The 22,214-nt window shown below is 43.7% G+C and overlaps 1 long non-coding RNA gene across 1 annotated transcript in view; it reads left to right on the plus strand.

Annotated features, from left to right (window-relative positions):
- Window positions 1-316: 316 nt before the first annotated feature.
- Window positions 317-22,214, plus strand: part of LOC122559828 — a 33,066-nt gene continuing 11,168 nt past the window's right edge. Inside the window, exons 1-2 of the long non-coding RNA XR_006314565.1 lie at window positions 317-438; window positions 12,021-12,150. This is a non-coding gene — a long non-coding RNA (uncharacterized LOC122559828). The remainder of the gene's footprint in view (window positions 439-12,020; window positions 12,151-22,214) is intronic.

Below are 22,214 nucleotides of genomic sequence, written 5' to 3' on the forward strand. Positions count from 1 at the left end.
GGATATCGGCCAGGTGCTGGCAGGTGGGACTAGATTGGTTTGGGATATCTGGTCGGTAAGGATGGGTTGGACCGAAGGGTCTGTTTGCATGCTGTACATCTCTATGGCTCTATGACTCTACTGACATTAATGCATCTGCTAAACAGGGAAATAAGATATTATTTAATCCTCCATTCATTACAGATGTTACCCCGTTTAAGTAACCATTTCTTTTAAGTGAGTTAACTTTAGTTAATGTGTGAAAGAAAGGTTGTACAAGCACATTAAGTATTGATTAATTGATATTGTCTTTTGTTTCCAGGGCTGGCTTGGAAAAACTAATATTGAAGTTGCATTTGTTCCACCAATCTGATGAAGTCACACAGCTTTTGGTGGTGACTCGGACAGTGTTGCAGAAGGTGCCTGTGGAGATAGAAGTGTCTTCTGTTCTTTATAATTGTAATTATGCCAAGCTAGTTAATATCAATTGCATGCATTGCTATCATGTAAAAAACTATACCCTCGTGTTGAGACTTGTTAAAATTCATTCATGAGATGAGGGTGCTGCTGGCCAGGCAGTTCAGAGTCAACTGCATTGCTGTGAGTCTGAAGTCACGTGTAGGCTGGACCAGGTAAGGATGGCAATTTCCTTCCCTAATGGAAATTAGAGAACCAGTTGGGTTTTTCCAATAATTGACAATGGATCCATGATCATCATTAGGCTCTTAATTCCAGATTCATATTGAATTCAAATTCTACTGTCTGCCGTCACGGGATTCAAACCTGGTTCAAACTCTCTAGTGACTTATCCTCCACCTTAACACAGAAATGAGGATAGGACTGGGCCAGGGACAGGGTCATATTACCAAGCTGTTGCCCCACTTTCATGGTTATATCTACACTTGTGTATCGCTAGAGAGGAAACACATGGAGTCCATCATCACAATAGAGGCGATGTGGGCACTGCAGGGTCTAGGGTACATCATAACCTCGGACAATGTCATTTTGATTTGATTTTGATAAGTTTCTACTCGAGTTGTATAAGATTCCAGTGACCATTTGATTATGCTTTTGTTATAAAGCTCCACCAAGGAGCTGTTCAACCTGCTAAAAGTTTAGCTTGTTTAAAAGAATAAGAAGGAGGATGGTAGCAGATCCTGGAGGGGACATAACAGGTGGGAGATTGGCCTTTGTGATTGTCCAGGTCGAGTTCACTGTCTCCTATCTTGAATGATACAGTTGCCATACCAGGTAGTGATACATTCAGACAGAATGCTCTTGATGGTGCACCTATAAAAGTTGAGGAGAAAGTGAGGTCTGCAGATGCTGGAGATCAGAGATGGAAATGTGTTGCTGGAAAAGCGCAGCAGGTCATTGACCTGCTGCGCTTTTCCAGCAACACATTTCCATCACCTATAAAAGTTGGCAAGGGTATTTGCCGTCATGCCAAATTTCCTCAGCTGCCTGAGGAAGAAGAGACATTGTTAGGCCGTTGTAACCAGTGGGTCCACATGAAGAGTCCAAGAAAGCTTGTTGTAGATGACCACTCCCAGGAACTTGATACTCTCCACTCGTTCCACCTCTGTGATGTTAACGTGTAGGGGGGCATGAGGAACATTGTGCCGAAAGTCAGTAATGAGCTCCTTGGTTTTGTTGGCATTGAGAGCTAGGTTGTTCTCAGATCACTATTTTTCCAGGCTTCCACCTCCTGTCTGTAGTTTGTTTCATCGCCATCTGAGATTCGACCGACTACGGTGGTGTCATCAGCGAACTTGTAAATGGCATTAGCCTAGTATTTGGCGACACAGTCATGGGTATACAGTGAGTACAGTAGGGAGTATGCACCCCTGGGGGGCTCCAGTGTTGAGTGTTAGTGAGGATGCAATATTGTCCCCAATCTTCACTGATTGTGGCCTGTGGGTCAGGAAACTGAGGATCCAGTTGCAGAGAGTGGGGTTTAGTCTGAGATCACTAAGTTTAGTAATCAGTCTCCAGGGGATAATAGTGTTGAAGGCTGAACTGTAGTCAATGAGTAGGATTCTTACATAGCTGTTCTTGGTGCCAAGGTGTTCTAGGGAGGAGTGAAGGACAAGTGATATGGCATCTGACGTGGATCTGTTGGTCCGATAGGCAAATTAGAGTGGGTCAGTAACCCAATGTTGATAAGTTTCTGTTACTGTTCCGAAGATTTCTGTTGATTCATTGCTTTTGGAAGTTTGTTTTTATGCCTTCACCAGGAGCTGTCTAGCTGGTGTAAAGTTTATTCAAATCAGTAGAAAGGAATCTTGGTGGCAGTTGGAGGCTACGTGTGATTGATGATCAGAAACCATTATACCAATCATCTCCATGCCTTGATCATTAAAAGCAGATTTCCCAGTTAATACTTTGCTGCCAGTGAGTTAGCAGCTCCCAAGGACATTCCTAGCTGATTAGGATTCTCACTTCAGGTCAAGTTGACACTCATTAACAGAACAGAATTCTTTGGAATCAAGTAAAGACTTGTCACAAGTGCCACAGACTGCTTGTTAAGACCAGACAGGCTACTTCGAGTAGTCAGAACCGAATTCACTACTGAAAAGAATGGTTGAGGTGAATAGTGTAGATGCATTTAAGGGGAAGCTCAACACATGAGGCAGAATGGAACTTAAAGATAGCGTGACAAAGGAACACTTGGTCTGTCAAGATGGCTCCTCCAGTCAATCAGATTGCAGCTGATCTGGTTGACGTCCCAGCTCCAATTACCTTTCTGAACCCCCATAACCTTTGACTCCCTTGTTGATCTCTCTAACTTAACCTTGAATAAATATAAAGACCTAGTCTCCACTGTTTTGTAGTGAAGGGAATTCCACTCTTATTACCCTCAGAGATAAAAGAAAAATCTCCTCATCTCTGTCTTAAAATGGGGACCTGTCATTCTTAAACTATGGTTCCTACTTTTATTATCACACAAGAGAGAGCAGCTTCCTGGTTTTCCCTCTAACCAATCCCGTTAAGGCCTTATATGTTAAAATAAGGTCAGTTCTTGTTCTTCTGAACTCCAATGAATATAGGTCCAATCTGTCCAATGTCTCTTCATGAAATAAACCTTTCATCCCAGGAAGGAATGATGTGGGTTTTCCCTAAATTGCTTAAAAAGCAATTATACATTTTTTAAATAAGGAAACCAAGATTATAAACAGTATTCCAAATGTGCTTTCACCAACGTCCTGTTCAGCTGCTGTTAAAATTTCCTATTTGAGATGAAATCCAATGGAGAGAGACTCTTATGGAGCACATACACTAGCAAGGATCAGGTGGGCTGTTTCTGCACTGTAAAGTTTAATGTAGTTCAGTGTAGACAGGATGCCTCACCTCCAATTTCACTGGTGTGGTTTCCATTGATGCATGTCTAACAAGCAGAACCTCAAAATATGACACATGAACAAGCTTCAGCATGCAATGTTCACTTTATTAATGCTTCTCTCAAAGAGTCATAGAGTTATACAGCACAGAAACAGGCCCTTCAGTCCAACTCGTCCATGCTGACCAGATTTCCTAAACTAAACTAGTCATATTTGCATAGATCTGGCCCATACCTTTCCTGGGTTCTATTGTGAAAAACAGAAAATGGAAAATGTACAATTTGGGGAGACAGTCAATTTTAATATTTGCATCTGATTGGGTGGTAAAATAGTCTTCACAAACTGTCCGATTTGGTATTTTAGATTAGATTAGATTACAGTGTGGAAACAGGCCCTTCGGCCCAACAAGTCCACACCGACCCGCCGAAGCGAAACCCACCCATACCCCTACATTTACCCATTACCTAACACTACGGGCAATTTAGTATGGCCAATTCACCTGACCCTGCACATCTTTGGACTGTGGGAGGAAACAGGAGCACCCGGAGGAAACCCACGCAGACACGGGGAGAACGTGCAAACTCCACACAGTCAGTCGCCTGAGTCGGGAATTGAACCCGAGTCTCTGGCGCTGCAAGGCAGCAATGCTAACCACTGTGCCACCGTGCCGTTTGTTGTAACAAACGCAGAATGTTAGAAAAACTCAATAGGTCTGGCAGCATCTGTGGAGAGAGGAACAGATTTAACACTTCACGTCCAGAATAACTCACCTTTAAAACTGGTACTATGTTGTAGCTTGCAGAGAGTAACATTGGGCAATGTGCAAAGTGACAGTGGTTGTGTGAGGGTGGCATAAGACAGACAAGCTTGACAGACAGACAGTCATAGCAGATCTCTCAGCAGGAAGTAAAGTCAGTTTTCCACACAGTCCTTGGGGACTATCCATCTGACAAATTAAAGCTATAATTGCTTTGATCAGGGTAAAAGCAACAGGTAAAAGCCAAAGTCCAACTATCTATAGTTTTCCACTGCACTGTCTTCAAACATGTTCCATTCATTTTCCAAAGTCAGCCAGTAGTAAGTAAATAAGTGAATAGACAGAGTAAATGTTTAATGTCTGAAACTTTTAAATAAATCACATGTGCTTTAGAGGATGAAGCAACAATTGGTAAATCTCTGGGTGGTAAGTATCTTTGAGGAATTTCTTGTTGTGAGAAATAAATTACTATTGGCAAGACTCCAGGTTTGGAATGTGATCAAAACTTTATTTATTGTCCCTGCCATGGTGGGCTCGGTGTCTGTTGTCACTCCTGACCTCACTGAAGACAAGGTCACTTCCCCCCCCCCCCTCCCGCAGCAGAAATATCAACACAGAGACAGCATCCATCTGTCAAGCCCCCGTCATCAAAAGGCTCCCATGTCAGGATGGGACTGGTTTGTGATCCCCAGGAATTTATACGAGGGGTCTCAGCTTTTCACCACTTTTATCAATCACTCAGATGGAGGAACAGAGAACCAAATGTTCAAGATCGTCGATGACGCTCCGTGTTTGTGGCCATGTCAGTACCGCAGATGGAAGCAGAAAGTTGCACTGCAGCATTAATAGATGAGTGTGTGGGTGACTTATGGCAGATGGAGCACTAAGTAGGGAAGTGTGAGGTCATTCACTTCGCACTCAAGAAAGACAGCTCAGAGCCTGTTTCTAATTGCTAAAAAAGTGGGAATTGCGGAAAGAAGATTCAGGAACTTGATGGAAATCTGCATGCTCACCCCTCAGAATTCTGTTATGCTTGGGATCCAATTGAAAAATTCAAAGCTGTGCTTGATTTTTTCTTGGGGAAGGGGCTGATAAAGGGAGTGGATCATAGACAGATGAATGGAGTCATGCTATAGATCAGCCATGACCCAACTGAATGGTATAATAGGCATAAAAGACTGAATAGCCTCCTCATTTTGCTTTGATCCAATGAAGTAAATGATTGAATTCACTAAGATTCAAGTAATCATGTGTGCAGCTCTACACAGAGTCCATGGTATATAAAGCTACAACATGTGAAACTTGAAAGGGTTCAGAAAAGATTTACAAGTATGTTGCCAGGGTTGGAGGGTTTGAACTATAGGGAGAGGCTGACTAGGCTGGGGCTGTTTTCCCTGGAGTGTCGGAGGCTGAGGGGCGACCTTATAGAGGTTTATAAAATCACAAGGGGTATGGATAGGGTAAATAGACAAGGTCTTTTCCTCAGGGTGGGGGAGTCCAGAAGTGGAGGGCATAGGTCTAGCGTGAGAGGGGAAACATTTACAAGGACCTAAGAGGCAACTTTTTCACTCAGAAGGTGGTGCTTGTATGGAATGAGCTGCCAGTGGAATTGGTGGAGGCTGGTACAATTACAGCATTTAAAAGGCATATGGGTGGGTATATGAATAGGAACGGTTTAGAGGGATATGGGCCAGATGCTGACAAATGGGACTAGATTAAGTTATGATTTCTGATCGGCATGGAAGAAAGTTCTGTTTCTGTGCTGTACATCTCTATGACTCTGTGACAGAGACTTGGGGAAATGCTGCACAGTCAGAGGTTCTGCCATCTGGATGAGGCATGAAACAGAAGCCATCATTGAAAGATGTGCACAGAGTTGTTTGAAGGAGAGCAGGGAAACACATTTTTGTCCTTCATTCAACATCACAAAATCATATTACCTGAACATGGGAACATGGGACCTAATAAACAAACAAATAAAAGACTGGGTTTCATCCAGTTCACCCTCCACTAGGCTGAGAGTCTCAGGATAAAAGTGAGAATAGAATTATTGATGAATCATAGCAACCTAATTTTGATCAACTTTGCTGCAGGAAACCCAGATATGAAGCAAGGAAAAACCTTGCAGAGCTTTGGGGACTATAAATGCAAAGTTACCTGTCCCTGTCCAGCTTGTGACCCCTGCTGTGAAATTGTACCACGTGTAATTTAGGTTTCTGCATTTCCCTATACCTGTACTCACCAGATTTCAAAAGTACTTTGATGGCATTAAAGTGTTTGGTTCGAAGAGTGTGGTGCTGGAAAAGCACAGGCAGCATCCAAGGAGCAGCAGAATCAACATTTTGGGTAGGAGCCCTTCATCAATTCTCTGATCGCTAGCACCTGCAGTCCTCACTTTCTCCTTAAAATATTTGGGGCTGAATTTGTAATGGTTTACGTATAATACAAGATGTTTCTTGTAGTATATTTCACTTTTGTTTGTACAGGCATTTAAAAGACACTCAATTAGGTCAAATTCCTGATTTAATAACAAGGTGATGGCGTTGTGAGGCTGTTTATCCAGAGACAAGATTAGAGTAGACTTGGAAAAGCACAGCAGGTCAGGCAGTATCCGAGGACCAGGAAAAATTGATGTTTCGGGCAAAAGCCCTTCATCAGAACCCATATCATGTTCTGAGAGACCTGGGTTTGAATCCTTCCATGGCAACTGATAGTATTCAAATTAAATTTTTTCTAAAAATCTAATGATGACCATGAAACTATTGTCGGGAAAGTCCCACCTGATACATTGATATTCTTCAGGGAAGAAAACCTTCTGGATTAAAAATGACTTCAGATCCTCAGCAATGTAATTGACTTGTAACTGCAATTATGGATGGACAATAAATGCTGACCTAGTCAGTGATGCCCACAACCCATGGATGAATTTTTCAAAAAGCTGGCATTAATATAGCATTTTTAACATGGCTAAATGTCACAGGGTCACAGAGACAGACCTTTCAGTAATAGATTCATAGAGATATACAACACGGAAACAGACCCTTCGGTCCAACTCGTCCACACTGACCAGAAATACGTTATGAATCTAGTCATTTACCATAATTTAGCCCATATCCCTCTAAAGATTTTCTTTTCATATACCCATCCAGATAACATTTAATGCTCCACTACTTCCTCTGGCAGTTCATTCCATACACGCACCACCCTCTGTGTGAAAACATTGTCTCTTAGGTCCTCTTATATCTTTCCCCTCTCACTTTAAACCTATGCCCTCTAGTTCTGCACTCCTCTACCCTAGGAAAATGATATTGACTATTCACTCTATCTTTGGCCCTATAAGGTCACCCCCTCAGCTTCCGATGCACCAAAGAAAACAGCCCCAGCCTATTCAGCCTCTCCTATAGCTTAAATCCTCCAACTCTGGCAACATCCTTGTAAATGTTTTCTTATTGCTCTCAAGTTTCACAACACCCTTCTTACAGCAGGGAGACATTGACAGTTTACCCTATCCATACCCCTCATGATTTTATAAACTTGTATAAGGTCATCCCAGGAACTTCACAGGGATCTGCTCAATTGGACAAGCCAAAGAGGGAAATACCAGCTGGATGCTTGATCAAAGACATGGGCTATTTTACGTTGCAGGCTTTGGGGTTGGGCAGAGTGAAAGGTAACTCACCTTCAGAACTAAACAGTGTTGGGAAATAGCTTTTTTTTATACTTTTAACAGAAGCAGAGGCGCAGTGTAGAAGGCAGAGGGACTGTTCATGGTGGAGGATGAAAAATATATCTAAAATGGGCATAAGTATGAATGGGAGAGAATGGGTCCTGTATACTAAGAGCAAACTAAACAAGACACAACAAGTCAACGGTGGTTATTGTGTGTGGATAGTGGACCATTCTATGCTTTTGTGTCAGATTTCCAGTATCTGCAGTATTTTAACCTTTGTTTTATTGTGTATGTGTGTACCAGACTTTAATTTTATTAGCACTTTGCTGATACCATAAGTGACATTCCTTTTTTACATTTCCCTTCCGTAAGTGTGTCAGTTATGTTATGAAGGAAGTTAAGTGCTAATAAAGTTAAACTCTGACACACAAACATCATATTCCTGTTAAATAAACACGTGTTCCTGCTGGCGTCAGGAGTTTCTCATCTGCTGCAGTTCAAAGGCCTCAGATTGCCTTTGATTCAAGGTCATTTTCTTTCCCCTTCACAGAGCATTTTGAACAGTATTTACTGAAGCTGCCCTGGACCATTGTAAACTGCTGCAGATAGTTACACAGCACCAGGGGTGGTAGAGTTTGAGCACAGACACTAGAGCAAAGGCTGCATTAGTAACAGAAATAAATCTTTCACTTTGTACCTTGAAGTTTAACGTGGTAGCCTGTGGTAAAATAATTCCTTCCTCTATAATATCAGCAGAAAGTTAATTAACATATTAAAGTGCTAAGCAGCTTTGGCTTCAGATGTAGCTGTCAAATATTCTTCTATTTGGCTAGCTTTTCAAATAGCTATAGGCGCCATGCAGAGTTACTCACTGAACTAAAGCAAACAGTTAAGTGTTAATGAGTAACTTGGGGCCATTCTGCATTTTAACAACCTTCATATATCCGAGTCCATTCCAAAGTTCAAACGCCACTTTAATGGTCCATCTTCAAGCTTTCTACATTTGTCTGTCATAAGAACGTGTCGCTGGAAGGCCAGTTTACCATGCACCCCAGAAATGTCTGAGAAATGCTAAAATGACACGCGCAGAGCCGTGAGATGGCAAGTCAATGGGCCTTGAACTGCTGGCAAAAGGGGTTGGCTGCAGGGAATTTGCACATTGAAAGTCTCTGCACATGTCTGACCGAATAAAATGATTGGGATTTTCAGGGCATGGTGTGACAATTTGCAACTTGCTACCTCGAGGCAAGAAGTACACATGCATTTAAAGGGAAGCCCGACAGGATTGTGAGAGGGAAGAGAATAGAAGGAGCCCCAAACAGAGTGTACTGATTGGGCCAAATGGTCTGATTCTCTACACACTTTGTGAATTCAAATTTTCCCTGGTTTGCAAAATATGGTTCTAGTCAGACTGCAATGGCAAATTGAGAGGAGGTGGGGGATAAAGAGGTACAATCATTCCCTTATCAAGAATAAAAATTGCTGGCAAAACACAGAAGGTCTGGCAGCTTCTTTGGAGGGAAAGCAGAGTTCTGAAGAAGGGTCGCTGGACCTGAGACGTTAACTCCGCTTTCTCTCCACAGATGCTGCCAGACCTGCTGAGTTTTCCCAGCAATTTCCGTTTTTGATTCTGATTTCCAGCATCTGCAGTTCTTTGGTTTTTTTTGCCTTGGAGTGTTGACATTGCTTGCAACTGCAAGCCATCCCCAGGTTGCAAACAGGCTCAGTTCTGGTGTGTGTTCGCAGATTGGAACACAGAGCAGGAAAATGTGAAGTAGCCATTATAGGAAATGTTCCTTTGTCAAGTCTCTGAAATTATACTCCCTGTATGGGATTGTGTTTGTAAGAAGAAGAGTTTGTGAGTCAGACATTTATAATCCAGGGACCCCTTGTACTGTTGGAGGTTACTTCAGATAGATTTGTATTAGCAAAAGTAATAGAAGCAGGAATAGACCTTTGAATCTTCTCTGCCTACATTAAGTTGATCTTTGACCTCAACTCCACTTTCCTGCTGTTAGGTCCAAATCCTGGTTGAGGTCCCCAAGTGTTTAGGGTTCCAGAAGCGATACTACAAATTATCAAACTCCCGCATGAGGGGAATGAACTGTTTTCCCTTCATTATTGACCCACCCCTCACTTGGTCACAACAAGGTTAATTTACAAAGGATCCCGGTCCCTGCCCCTTCTCCCAGACCCAAGTGAATTGTTGTTTTAAAAGGAGTGAACAAAAGATTGTGTTTATTAATTACTAAACACAAAGGGAACTAATCACACAAAACACAGAAACACAGATTAGAAATAAGAAGCAAATCCAAAGAAAGAGCACACTAGCTTCTTAGGATTATTTGTGAGGAGCAGGTAATCAAACACTGAGGTTGTTACATTGCACTGAAGAAGGGACCGGAAATTTTAACCCTGCTTTCTCTCCAGGGAAGCTGCCAGACCTGCTGAGTTTTTCTCGCAATTTCTGATTTTGTTCCTTTGGAGAGGTGGTTGGCTGGCTGCACTTAGAGCGAGAGAGAGTGTCTTTTCATGTTCTTTACCTACAGTACAGGGTTTTTTTATTTGGGATCCTCTCAAAGATGCGACCTTTCATGGCATACTAACCCACATATTATGACAGCTGACCACTAACCCACCCAGACCAGAGTTGAAGCTTCCTTTAACCACTCTGTATTTTTGATAGGCAGCACCCGAGGAGCAGGTGAATCAATGTTTCGGGCATAAGTCCTTCATCAGGAATGGAACATTGATTCTCCTGCTCCTTGGACACTGCCTGACCGGCTGTGCTTTTCCACCACCACACTCTTGGCTCTGATCTCCAGCATCTGCAGTCCTCACTTTCTCCCTGTATTCTGATAGGTAAAAAATATGACTTTTGTCAGACTACTGTGGGCGGCACGGTGACACAGTGGTTAGCACTGCTGCCTCGCAGCGCCAGAGACCCGGGTTCAATTCCCGCCTCAGGCGACTGACTGTGTGGAGTTTGCACGTTCTCCCCGTGTCTGCGTGGGTTTCCTCCGGGTGCTCCGGTTTCCTCCTACAATCCAAAGATGTGCAGGTCAGGTGAATTGGCCTTGCTAAATTGCCCGTAGTGTTAGGTAAGGGGCAAATGTAGGGGTATGGGTGGGTTGCGCTTCGGCGGGTCGGTGTGGACTTGTTGGGCCGAAGGGCCTGTTTCCACACTGTAATGTAATCTAATCTACTATCCTTTTATTATCTTGTTCACAGTCTGAGATACTCACAGTTCCATTTGCAGTGCATTTCCCCTTTGAAGCTTCCTTGACACCTGCAGGTATGACAATCCAAGGATTCCCTCCTCCTTTCCAGATAGTCACTGAGTTTATATCTGCAGTCATTTATTTGGCTGCATCAGCCCTCCTTTGAAAAAAAACATATATTGGAATTAAAAATTAAATAGTTTCTCTCAAAGAATAGTGAATCTGTGGAACTCTTTACCACAGAGGGTTGTTGAGGTTGGGTCATTGAATATATTTCAAGGCTGAGGTAGGCATGCTTTTAATCAATAAAGGAATCAAGGACTATGGGGAAAAGGTAGGAAAGTGGAGATGAGGCTTATCAGACCATGATCTCTTTGAATTGCAAAGCAGAGCTTGATGGGCTGAATGGCCTTTTTCTTCTCCTATGTCTTGTAGTCTTATGACCTTAAACTTCTTCAACAATCCCATTTGATCCCATGGCCTCTACTTATTGGGAGGGCGACTGTAGTAGGTGTATGCGAGGGAACACCATGTACGTTCCCTCCAAACTATACACTAATCTGACTTGGAATAAAATCTTAATTCCTTTACTGTCACTGGAGCAAAATCATGAAAATCCCTCCCTAACAATGCTGTAAACATCCCTACATTTGCATGACCGGCAGTACTTTAGGAAAACAGCTCCCACCACCTCACCAAGGCAATTAGGGATGGGCCATCAATGCTGGTCTAGGCAGTAACACCCACATTTATGAATGAATACATGGTAAAAAAAACTCCGTTCATCTTGAGGCTCTGTTTACTTACTACCAAAGAGGTGTCATATGGTTCCACCCATAACCACAGATTATATGATACAATGTCTATGCTCTTAACAAACTGTGCATTAGCTGTCTCCTCCTGCACCATGCCACAGGAGATAATAAGCATTATGTAAATACCTTTTTAAATTTGTAATAGCCCCACCATCAGTAGGCTGGTAGTTTGTTGTGAATGAGATATTGAAATATCACACCCTGTACTGCAAGCAATAATCTTTCCTTCCTCCTTAGGCAGTCTGCGGGATCAAGGATGACTCACTTCCACATCAGGTCCATGGGTTCTGAAAGAGTTGGTAAGGCCAATACACAAGCTGCAGCCTCTGCCACACATTGGCCGGGTGGTGCTTGAAGGGTCAGCTGGGTGAGTTGTTTGGAGAGTTATGCACTTTCTCTGATGTCTTCTCTTTAGCTCGCAGTATGTGCAGTGCCTCCCTGGACTAATCTTCACCATTTTGATCAGTCACCCTAAAGGAAAGTTGAGTGAGCAATGAGCAAGAGATCCCTAATGGCAAGCCCTGTGTAGACATGAAGATACTAAGGAAAATTTAAAGATTGATTTTATAAAGTGAACATAGAAAGCTGTTAAGCTAGTGGCATGATAGGGGAAACACAGTGTCCCAGTGGTTAGCACTGCTACCTCTCAGCACCAGGGGCCTGGGTTCATTTTCACCTTTGGGTGGAGTTTGCACATTCTCCCTGTGTCTGCATGGGTTTCCGTTGTGTGCTCCAGTTTCCTTCCAAATACTCAATGGTAAATTTTCCATAGTGTCCAAGGATGTGTAGATTAGGTGGATAAACCATGGTGAGTGAGGGGTTATGGGGACAGGGAGGAGGTGGTGGGTCGCTCTTTGGAGGGGGCATGCAGACTCAATAGGCCAAATAGAAATAGTTTGAGAACATCTCTAAAACAATTCCATTGTCTTCCTGGAAGTCTCCTGCCTTGACCTTGTTCTGGGTAGAGCACCCGCATTCAGGTAGAATCATAGAATTCTCTACAGTGTGGAAACAGACCACCTGGCCCAACAAGTCCACATCAACTCTCAAAAGAGTAACCCACCCAGACCCATTCCCCCACCTCACTACTCCACATTTCCCCTGACTCAGGCACTTAACCGACACATCTCTGAACACTATGGGCAATTTATCATTGCCAATTCACCTGACCTGCACATCTTTGGACTGTGGGACGAAACCGGAGCAAACCCATTCAGAGATGAGAAGAATGTGCAAACTCTACACACATAGTCACCCAAGGCTAGAATCGAACCCAGGTCCCTGGTGCCGTGAGGCTGCAGTGCTGACTATTGAGCCACTGTGCCACCCGTAAGATGTAGTGTCTGAGAAGTTGATGGAGCTGTTTTGTATGGTCAATACCTCAATCCTGTCCTGTCTTGGGAGAGAGGACACTGGTGTTGGAGTCATTCTTGCATGCTGCCCACAATAGTCATCATATAAATCTGCTCGATTGGGTTAAAATCAATATTACTAGTCTGCAGTAGAACAGAGGAGCAGATATAAACATCTGCAAGATAGAAATTGAAAACCAACATCCTGCCCCTGCTGAATGCGCACATCCTCAGGAGAAAATAGAAGGAAGGGGTGAAGAGAAAGTAATGTTCCAATGACCAGTATCTTTGCTTTCTTCCCAAATTAGCATTTTCTGTAAAAATGTTAATATTTGGGAAGAATTTACATGCTTGAGATAAATGTCAGCACTTGCACCAGAGCTGTATCAGAGTAGGACAGAGCAGGATAGCAAAGGGAATCAGCAACTCTGTCACCCATCAGGAGGCAGAGTTGGGGAATGTTGTTGGCCTAAGCAGGTTGGATACTGTGATTCCTCCGTAGCTTGTACAGTCAATAACAAAGTCAGAGGATTTTTAAGTTAAACAGGAGAAAAATGGACCATTTTTCCTTTTGATGTCTGCCTTATACTAATGATAACACAATATCACTCACCATAACTATCTCCTTCAGTCTTCCAAGATCTGTTCTGGGGACAAGGTTTCAAATTCCATCACAGCTTTAAAAATCTAGAATTATAAAAGCTAATTTCCTTAATGCTAATCAAGAACATTATCATGGATTGTTGTGAAGCCCTGTCTGGCTCACTCATGTCCTTTAGTGAAGGAAATCTGCCATCTTTGTCCGGTCTGGCTGGTGCTGGCTAGACCAGTACTTATTGCCCATCCCATATTACCCATAGGGCAGTCAAGAGTCAACCACATTGCTGTGGGTCTGGAACACGTCAACTTCACCTCCCACTCCACCAAGGACATGCAAGTCCTGGGCCTCCTCCACCGCCAGATTCTACCCACACAATGTCTGGAAGAAGAACGCCTCATCTTCCACCTTGGGACCCTCTGACCATATGGGATCAATGTTGATTTTAACAGTTTCCTCATCTCCCTTCCCCCACCTTGTCCCAGATCCAACCCTCCAACTCATCCCATTTATTTCTCAGCCCTCTTGGGCCCCTTTCTCCACATTTCTGATGAAGAGCTTATGCTCGAAACCTCAACTCTCCTGTTCCTCCGATGCTGCCTGACCGGCTGTGCTTTTGCAGCGTCACACTTTTTGACTCTGATCTCCAGCATCTGCAGTCCTCACTTTCTCTGACCAGGTAAATTTCCTTCATTAATGAACCAGATGGGTTTTTCCAACAATCAACAATGGCATCATGACTCCAGACCCATAGTAATGCGGTTGACTCTTAGTTCACTCCCTGACATGAAGTAAGTCGAGGGCAATGACACAAACATTCCTTGGAAGAATACAAGAAAAAAAAGTGTAGGTTTCTGACTTCCATTTGAAGATTGATTTCAGAAAGGTAAAGGGAAACTCTATCCATGGACTCCACAGTGAGGGAAACGTTAATCCTTAATGTTTGCAAGGATGACAAAGGCTGTAATTTCTAACTAGCTCTGGCATTGTGGTGTTAGCAGTGTGCGTTGAGACAGATGAAGCTCCAAATGTTCTTTGTTGTGACATTTCTGAATTTGCTCATTGCAGCAGTAAAAGCTATAGCATCAAAATGAGAGAGAGAAGCAATCATCTTCAGAGCAATCAGCCTTGCTGTGGCACATTGTAACACAACACAAAGAAACCTACATTTCACTGCAAATGTGTTGGCAGACTTTCATTGTTAGTGTTGAGTTTGCTGCGTGTTTTATTGCTGCCCCTGTGTTGGAGAGTTGCCATTTCACTGACAGCTGTTTTATTTAATATGATTAGAGAGAGCATCAATAACCATTTACCTAGGATCAATAGCCCTAATTTATCAGCAATCTTTGGCCTACGTTGATTGGCTTGGTGAGGTAGAGAGAAATAGAACCACACTACTCGGTTACTCAAGCCTCTTACCATCCAGTTCAATCATAGTTGATCTGTGTCACAATTCTGTATGCCTGCCTTGTTTCCGTAAACATCCATACCCTTTAAAAAGGGAGTCAAGGGATAAGGGCTGTGGCATGGCCATAAATCATTACCCCATCACCATCACCCCCACCTCCACCCACCTATCACATTCTCAGCTACCTTCCCCCCACCCCCCTCCCAGCCCCATCCTCCTCACATTTATCTCTCCACCCCTGAGGCTCCCAGCCCCATTTCTGATGAAGGGCTTTTGCCCAAAACGTCGATTCTCCTGCTCCTCAGATGCTGCCTGACCTATTGTGCTTTTCCAGCACCACACTCTTGACTCTAATCTCCAGCATCTGCACTCCTCACTTTTTGCCTCTAATATCACTATATCTTTCTGTAGATAAGGGACCCAAAAGTGTTCGCAATATGATCTGAGTAGTGCCTTGCCTGGTTTTTAACAAGACCTCCCTATTTTTATACATGTTTCCCTTTGAAATAAAAAATAACATTCCATTTGCTCTCTCTGTTTTAACTGAACCATTATACTAGCTTTTTATGATCTTTTTTTTGTGAGAACTCCCAAATCCCTCTTTGCTGTAGCTTTCCACAGTATTTATCCATTTAAAATAATATTCATCTCCTATTCTTCCAGCCAAAGTGCATTTCCCCACATTATGCTCCATCCGCCATGTTTTTGCCAACTCACTTAACTTGTCTATCACCTTCTGTATACGTTTTGTGTCCACCTCAGTATTTGCCTTCCCACCTATTTTTGTGTCACCCACACACTTTCCTCATTTAATTCATTAATATACATTGTAAATAATTGTGGCCCCAGCTCTGATCCCTCTGGCACTCCACTAATTATAGGTTGCCATTCTGAAAATACTGCCCTTATCCCAGTACTCAGTGTTCTATTCATTAACCAGTCCTCTCTCCATGCAAATAACTACCTCCAGCACCATGGACTCATCTCTTAATAAGTAATCTAATGTGTGCTATATGGAGTGAGTTGTTGGAATGTTTTGCTGCCTCTGTGCCAATGGTGGAGAGAGTGAATGTTTAAGATACCACAATGGTTGGCAATATAAAAATATGTGGCAATTTTTATTAGAACATATACTTTATGTAAATTTGTTCCTGGTGGCTAACTGCATTTTTAATGGCCAACAGAATTTCCTACACTCAGACCAGCACGATTTTAGCCCAAATGTGTACCCATAGGCTAATTTTAATCAACAGTAGATTGTCTCTGTAGAGACAGGGACAATTATAGTTTATCTCCCAGACTGGACTCTTCAGACTGAGGTCTGTTTTCTGTAGCAACACTGCAGTTCACAAATCCTTCCCTGGCTAGTAAACAGACTGAGCTCCACTGGTGGCACTTAAGTTCCTGTGTAAACGAGTCAGAGTGTTGTTTTTGAGGATGACTGTCCTTCCATGGCTTTTACATGGATTACCTATTTTAATATACTTGGCTAATCTACCTCCCCTTTTCCTGTTTGGAAATGCAATACCCATTGCCGTATTAAACATGTAACAAATAAAGCAGGAGCAGGAGTAGGCCATTCAGCCCTTCAAGCCTGCTGCACCATTCAATATGATCATGGCTGATCATCCAACACAGTCCCATGTTCCTGCTTTTGCCCCATACCCTTTGATCCCTTTAGCCCTAAGAACTATATCTGACTCCTTCTTGAAAACATGGAATGATTTGGCCTCAACTGCTTTCTGTAGCAGAGAATTCCACAGGCTCCCCATGCTCTGGGTGAAGAAACTTCTCATCTCAGTCTGAAATGACCTACCCTGTATCCTTAAACTGTGACCCCTGGTTGTGACACCCCCACCCCTCCCCAGTCACCAGAAACATCTTTTCTGCATTTATCCTACCTAGTCCTGTTAGAAATTTTAAAATTTCTGAGTCTCCTCTCCTCATTGTTATAAACTCCAGTGAATACGGAACTAACTTATCTCTTCATACACCAGTCCTACCATCCCAATTCTAACGTACATGCCTGTAACCTGGATCTAGATTTGTCAAAGTCTAACATTACCAAGTTGTATAAGGCAGTTAGTACCTGAAAAGGTTAATTGAAATCATTAAATGAGCTCTGGCCATAAGTTCATGAATTGGAAAGGTTTGGAGGAATATGGGCTAGGAGCAGGCAGGTGGAACTAGTTTAGCTCGGGATGATGTTCGGCATGGGCTAGTTGGACCGAAGAATCTGTTTCCACACTGTATGACTCTATGACTCTATGACTGTTGATGGGAGGAGATAACCAGTGTGTTGTAACAGAGTCGAGAGTGTGGTGCTGGGAAAGCACAGCAGGTCAGGCAGCACCCGAGGAGCAGGAGAATCAGCATTTCGGGCATAAGCCCTTCATCAGAAATTAGGCTTGTGGGTCAGGGCTGAGAGATAAATGGGAGAGGGTGGGGTGGGTAGCTGAGAAAGCGATAGGTGGATGAAGGTGAGGGAGAAGGTGATAGGTCTGAGGGGGCAGTGATGGACAGCTCCGGAGGGCGGTACCGAGTTGGAGGCTTGGGACTGGGATAATGTGGGGGGAAGGAGAAATGAGGAAGCTGTTGAAATCCACATTTATCTCGTGTGGTTGCAGGGTCCCAAGGCGGAATATGAGGCGTTCCACCTCCAGGCATCGGGTGGTAACGGTTTGGCGGTGGAGGAGGCCCAGGACCTGCATGTCCTTGATGAGGTGGCAGGGGGAGTTGAAGTGTTCAGCCATGGGGAGGTGGGGTTGGTGGGTGCGGGTGACCTGAGATGAGGGGTTCTGTCCTTGTTGTGTTGGGAGAGATGGACTTCAAGGGCAGAGGTGCATGAAGCAGAGGGTATCGCCAACCACATGGGAAGGGAAGATGCGATCATGGAAGAAGGTGGCCACCTGGGACTTTCTGAGGTGGAATTGATTATCCTGGGAACAGATGCAGTGGAGAAGGAGGAATTAGGAATAAGAGATGGCATTTTTACAGAAAGTAGGGTAGGAGGAGGTGTAGTCTGTGGTTAGTCGGTCACCAAGATGGTGATGTAGAGGTCTAGGAAGGGGAGGGAGGTGTCTAAGATGGTCCAGATGAAATTGAGGTCAGGGTGGAAGATGTTGGTAAAGTTGATGAACTGTTCAACCTCATCAAGGAAGTATGAGGCAGCGCCGATACAGTCATCGATGTAGTGGAGGAAGAGGTGGGGCATGGTGCCAGAATAACTGCGGAAAATGGACTGTTCCACATATCTGACAAACAGGCAGGAATAGCTGGGTCCCATGTGGGTGCCCATGGCTGCCCCTTTGGTTTGGAGGAAGTGGGAGGATTGGAAGGAGAAGTTGTTGAGGGTGAGGACCAGTTCAGCCAGGTGGATGAGGATATCGGTGGAAGGGTACTGGTTGGGACGGTGTGACAAGAAGGAACGGAGGGCTTGGAGACCTTTGTCATGGCGAATCGATGTGTACAGGGACTGGATGTCCATGGTGAAGATGAGGTGTAGCGGGCTGGGAAACGCAAGTCTTGGAGGAGGTGAAGGGCACAGATGGTGTCACGAACATAGGTGGGAGTTCTTGGACCAAGAGGGACAGGACAGTGTCGAGGTAGGAAGACATGAATTCAATGGGACAGGAGCAGACTGAAACTTTGCGATGACCGGGGCAGTCAGGTTTCTGAATCTTAGGAAGGAGGTAGAATCGGGCAATGCGGAGTTCACGGACAATGAGGTTGGAGGTTGTGGATGCGAGATCCCCAGAGGTGATGAGGTTATGGATGGTCTGGGAATTGATGGTTTATCAAGGGGGCAGTTGCATTATACAGAGTGTTCAACATAATTACCAGTCGTCTCAGCATGTCCACAAACAGCAGTGGATGCAGGATCCATTATTAATTTTAATGCTGGGTGAGTTGTTAAGCTACAGTATTAAGGGAAATGGGCCAAAGGCAGGGTTTATGGAGTTAGGTCACAGATTAGCCATAATCTCATTGAATGTTGTAGAACAGGTTTGAGGAGCTGAATGGCCTACTCCTGTTCCTATGTTTCAATGCTGCATCAATGTATCTCACAGAATCACAAACTTGTTAGGCTACAGGAGGAGACCATTCAGCCCATTGTGTCTGTACTGGCTCTTTAAATGAAATTCATTACCTAGTGCCAATCTCTTTTGTTTTCATCACACCCTTACACATTATTTCTATCCAACTAATCATCCAACGCCTTCTTGAATGCCTCAATTGGACCACCACACTTCCAGTCACGTATTTCACTCATAATAGGAATGTGTACTTACAATTGAGACTGTTTTCTTAACAAAGGATCATCATGTTTCTTCACTCAGTTAGAGCTTCCTCTCCCTACAAACTTGCTTTACTTCATTATGTGATACTGACATTATCATAGAAACACAGAGACATAGAAGATAGGAGCAGGAGGAGGCCATTCAGCCATTCAGCCCTGCTCCACCATTCATCATAGTCATGGCTGATCGTCCAAGTCAATAGCCTAATCCTGCATTCTCCCCATAACCTTTGATCCCATTTGCCCCAAGTGCTATATCTAGCCACCTCCTGAATACATTCAATATTTGGCGTCAACTACTTCCTATGGTAATGAATTCTATAGGCTCACCACTCTTTGGGTGAAGAAATGTTTCTTCATCTCTGTTTCTTCATCCAATGGTGGATGAGCCCGAATACACAGACTGTGACACCTGGTTCTGGACACACCCACCATTGCGAGCGTCCTCCCTGCATTTACGCTGTCTAGTCCTGTTAGAATTTTATAAGTCTCTATGAGAAACCATCATTATGCATGTTTCTGATGTTAATCCCATTACTACATAGCATTATCATGTCTGAAAACCAATGTATGATTGCTGCCACAAAACTAAAGGTCATAACTGTCTTTCCACATTATTCAAATATAAATAGTTCTATATAGATAGTCATTTCAATTTAGATGTTCAGAAGAATTATGCAAGACGGTGAAGATGATGATTAGAAAGTTCTTGTGGCCAGTAGCACAAAATAATTTTCTATACAGTAATCCAGTTATCAGAGAGAGAAAGGCTCCTATTGAAACAAAAATAGAAATTGCTGGAAAAACTCAGCAGGTCTGGCAGCATTAGTGGAGAGAAAGTAGAGTTAATGTTTCAGGTCCAGTGACTCTTCTTCAGAACTGATTGTAGCCATGGAAAAGGATGGTACATATGCTGAGGATGGGGTGGGGGCAGGGGTAAATGATAGGTAGAGATGGAGCCCAGAGAAACGTTCCTATTGGAAGTTTGTTAGCAACTAACTGTGTACGTTAAAACACCATCTTGGACAGACATGTACAGTCTGCGTTGTTGATGTTTTTAATCAGGGGAAAGTGAGGTCTGCAGATGCTGGAGATCAGAGCTGAAAATGTGTTGCTGGAAAAGCGCAGCAGGTCAGGCAGCATCCAGGGAACAGGAGAATCGACGTTTCAGGCATAAGCCCTTCTTCAGGAATGAGGAACGTTTGTCCAGCAGGCTAAGATAAAAGGTAGGGAGGAGGGACTTGGGGGAGCACCCAAGTAACAGGACCTCCTTCCTAACCTGCAATCTTCTTCCTGACCTCTCCGCCCCCACCCCAGTCTGACCTATCACCCTCACCTTGACCTCTTTCCACCTATCGCATTTCCGACGCCCCTCCCCCAAGTCCCACCTCCCTACCTTTTATCTTAGCCTGCTGGACAAACTTTCCTCATTCCTGAAGAAGGGCTTATGCCGAAACGTCGATTCTCCTGTTCCCTGGATGCTGCCTGACCTGCTGCGCTTTTCCAGCAACACATTTTCACCGATGTTTTTAATCAACCTGCTTAGATATGCTTTGACACACCTCTGGAAGAGGTGGGATTTGAACGTGGACCTCTTGACCCAGAGGTAGGGACACCACAAGAGCTCTCTCACTTATGTGCTTAGGTCGATTACTAATATATTATATACATAATTAACTGGCTGACTAACTGACTGACTGAATGTACAGAGAATGAGATAGAAACATGTTCTACCACAACATTATATAGAGTCATAGTGTTATACAGCACAGAAACAAATCCTTCAGTCCAACCCATCCATGCCGACGAGATATCCTACATTAATCTAGTCCCATTTATCAGCATTTGGCCCATATCCCTTTAAACCCTTCCTATTCATATACCCATCCAAATGTCTTTTTAAAATTGTTCCAGCCTCCACCACTTCCCCTGGCAGCTCATTCCACACATCCTCTGAGTGAAAATGTTGCTCCTTAGGTCCCTTTTAAATTTTTCCCCTCTCAATTTAAACCTATGGCCTCTAGTTTTGGACTCCCCTACCCTGGGGAAAAGACCTTGGCTATTCACCCTATTCTCATCTTATGTTGTGATACCATCTAGTTGTCTTAAAGTTAAAGATCTGTACAATAATACAGCAACTTGGTCATCTTTATTATTTTGTTGAACTCATTTGAATGTACAGCCTTTCATAATTGTAAATGTTTTATTTAGTTCGCAGTTTGCTTCATCGTAGTCCTTACACACATATATCACCAGTGCAGCACTGGAATTAGCATAGAGGGAAAGCTGAACAATCACACTCTAGTTTGCATTTCTGAGAGGTGTGGATTTGTGCTGCACTTCAGAACGTTGCCACAATATCCAGGCGGATAACCCAGTACAGTCTTAAGAATGTGCTTGCAAGATTGTACTAATGTCCTTCAGGAAAGATACTACACCAGTGTCTGGCTCATCTGTTCAAACAGACCTTAAAAGTTTCATTAGGAGAAAGTGAGCTCTGCAGATGCTGGAGATCAGAACTGAAACATGTGTTGCTGGATAAGCGCAGCAGGTCAGGCAACATCCAAGGAGCAGGAGAATTGATGTTTCGGGCATAAGCCCTTCTTCAGGAATGAGGAAGGTGTGCCAAGCAGGCTAAGATAAAAGGTAGGGAGGAGGGACTTGGGGGAGGGGCGTTGGGAATGCAATAGGTGGAAGGAGGTTAAGGTGAGGATGATAGGCCGGAGAGGGGGTGGGGGCGGAGAGGTCGGGAAGAAGATTACAGGTCAAGAAG

Source organism: Chiloscyllium plagiosum, chromosome 19, assembly GCF_004010195.1.
Source record: "Chiloscyllium plagiosum isolate BGI_BamShark_2017 chromosome 19, ASM401019v2, whole genome shotgun sequence".
NCBI classification, from domain to species: domain Eukaryota; kingdom Metazoa; phylum Chordata; class Chondrichthyes; order Orectolobiformes; family Hemiscylliidae; genus Chiloscyllium; species Chiloscyllium plagiosum.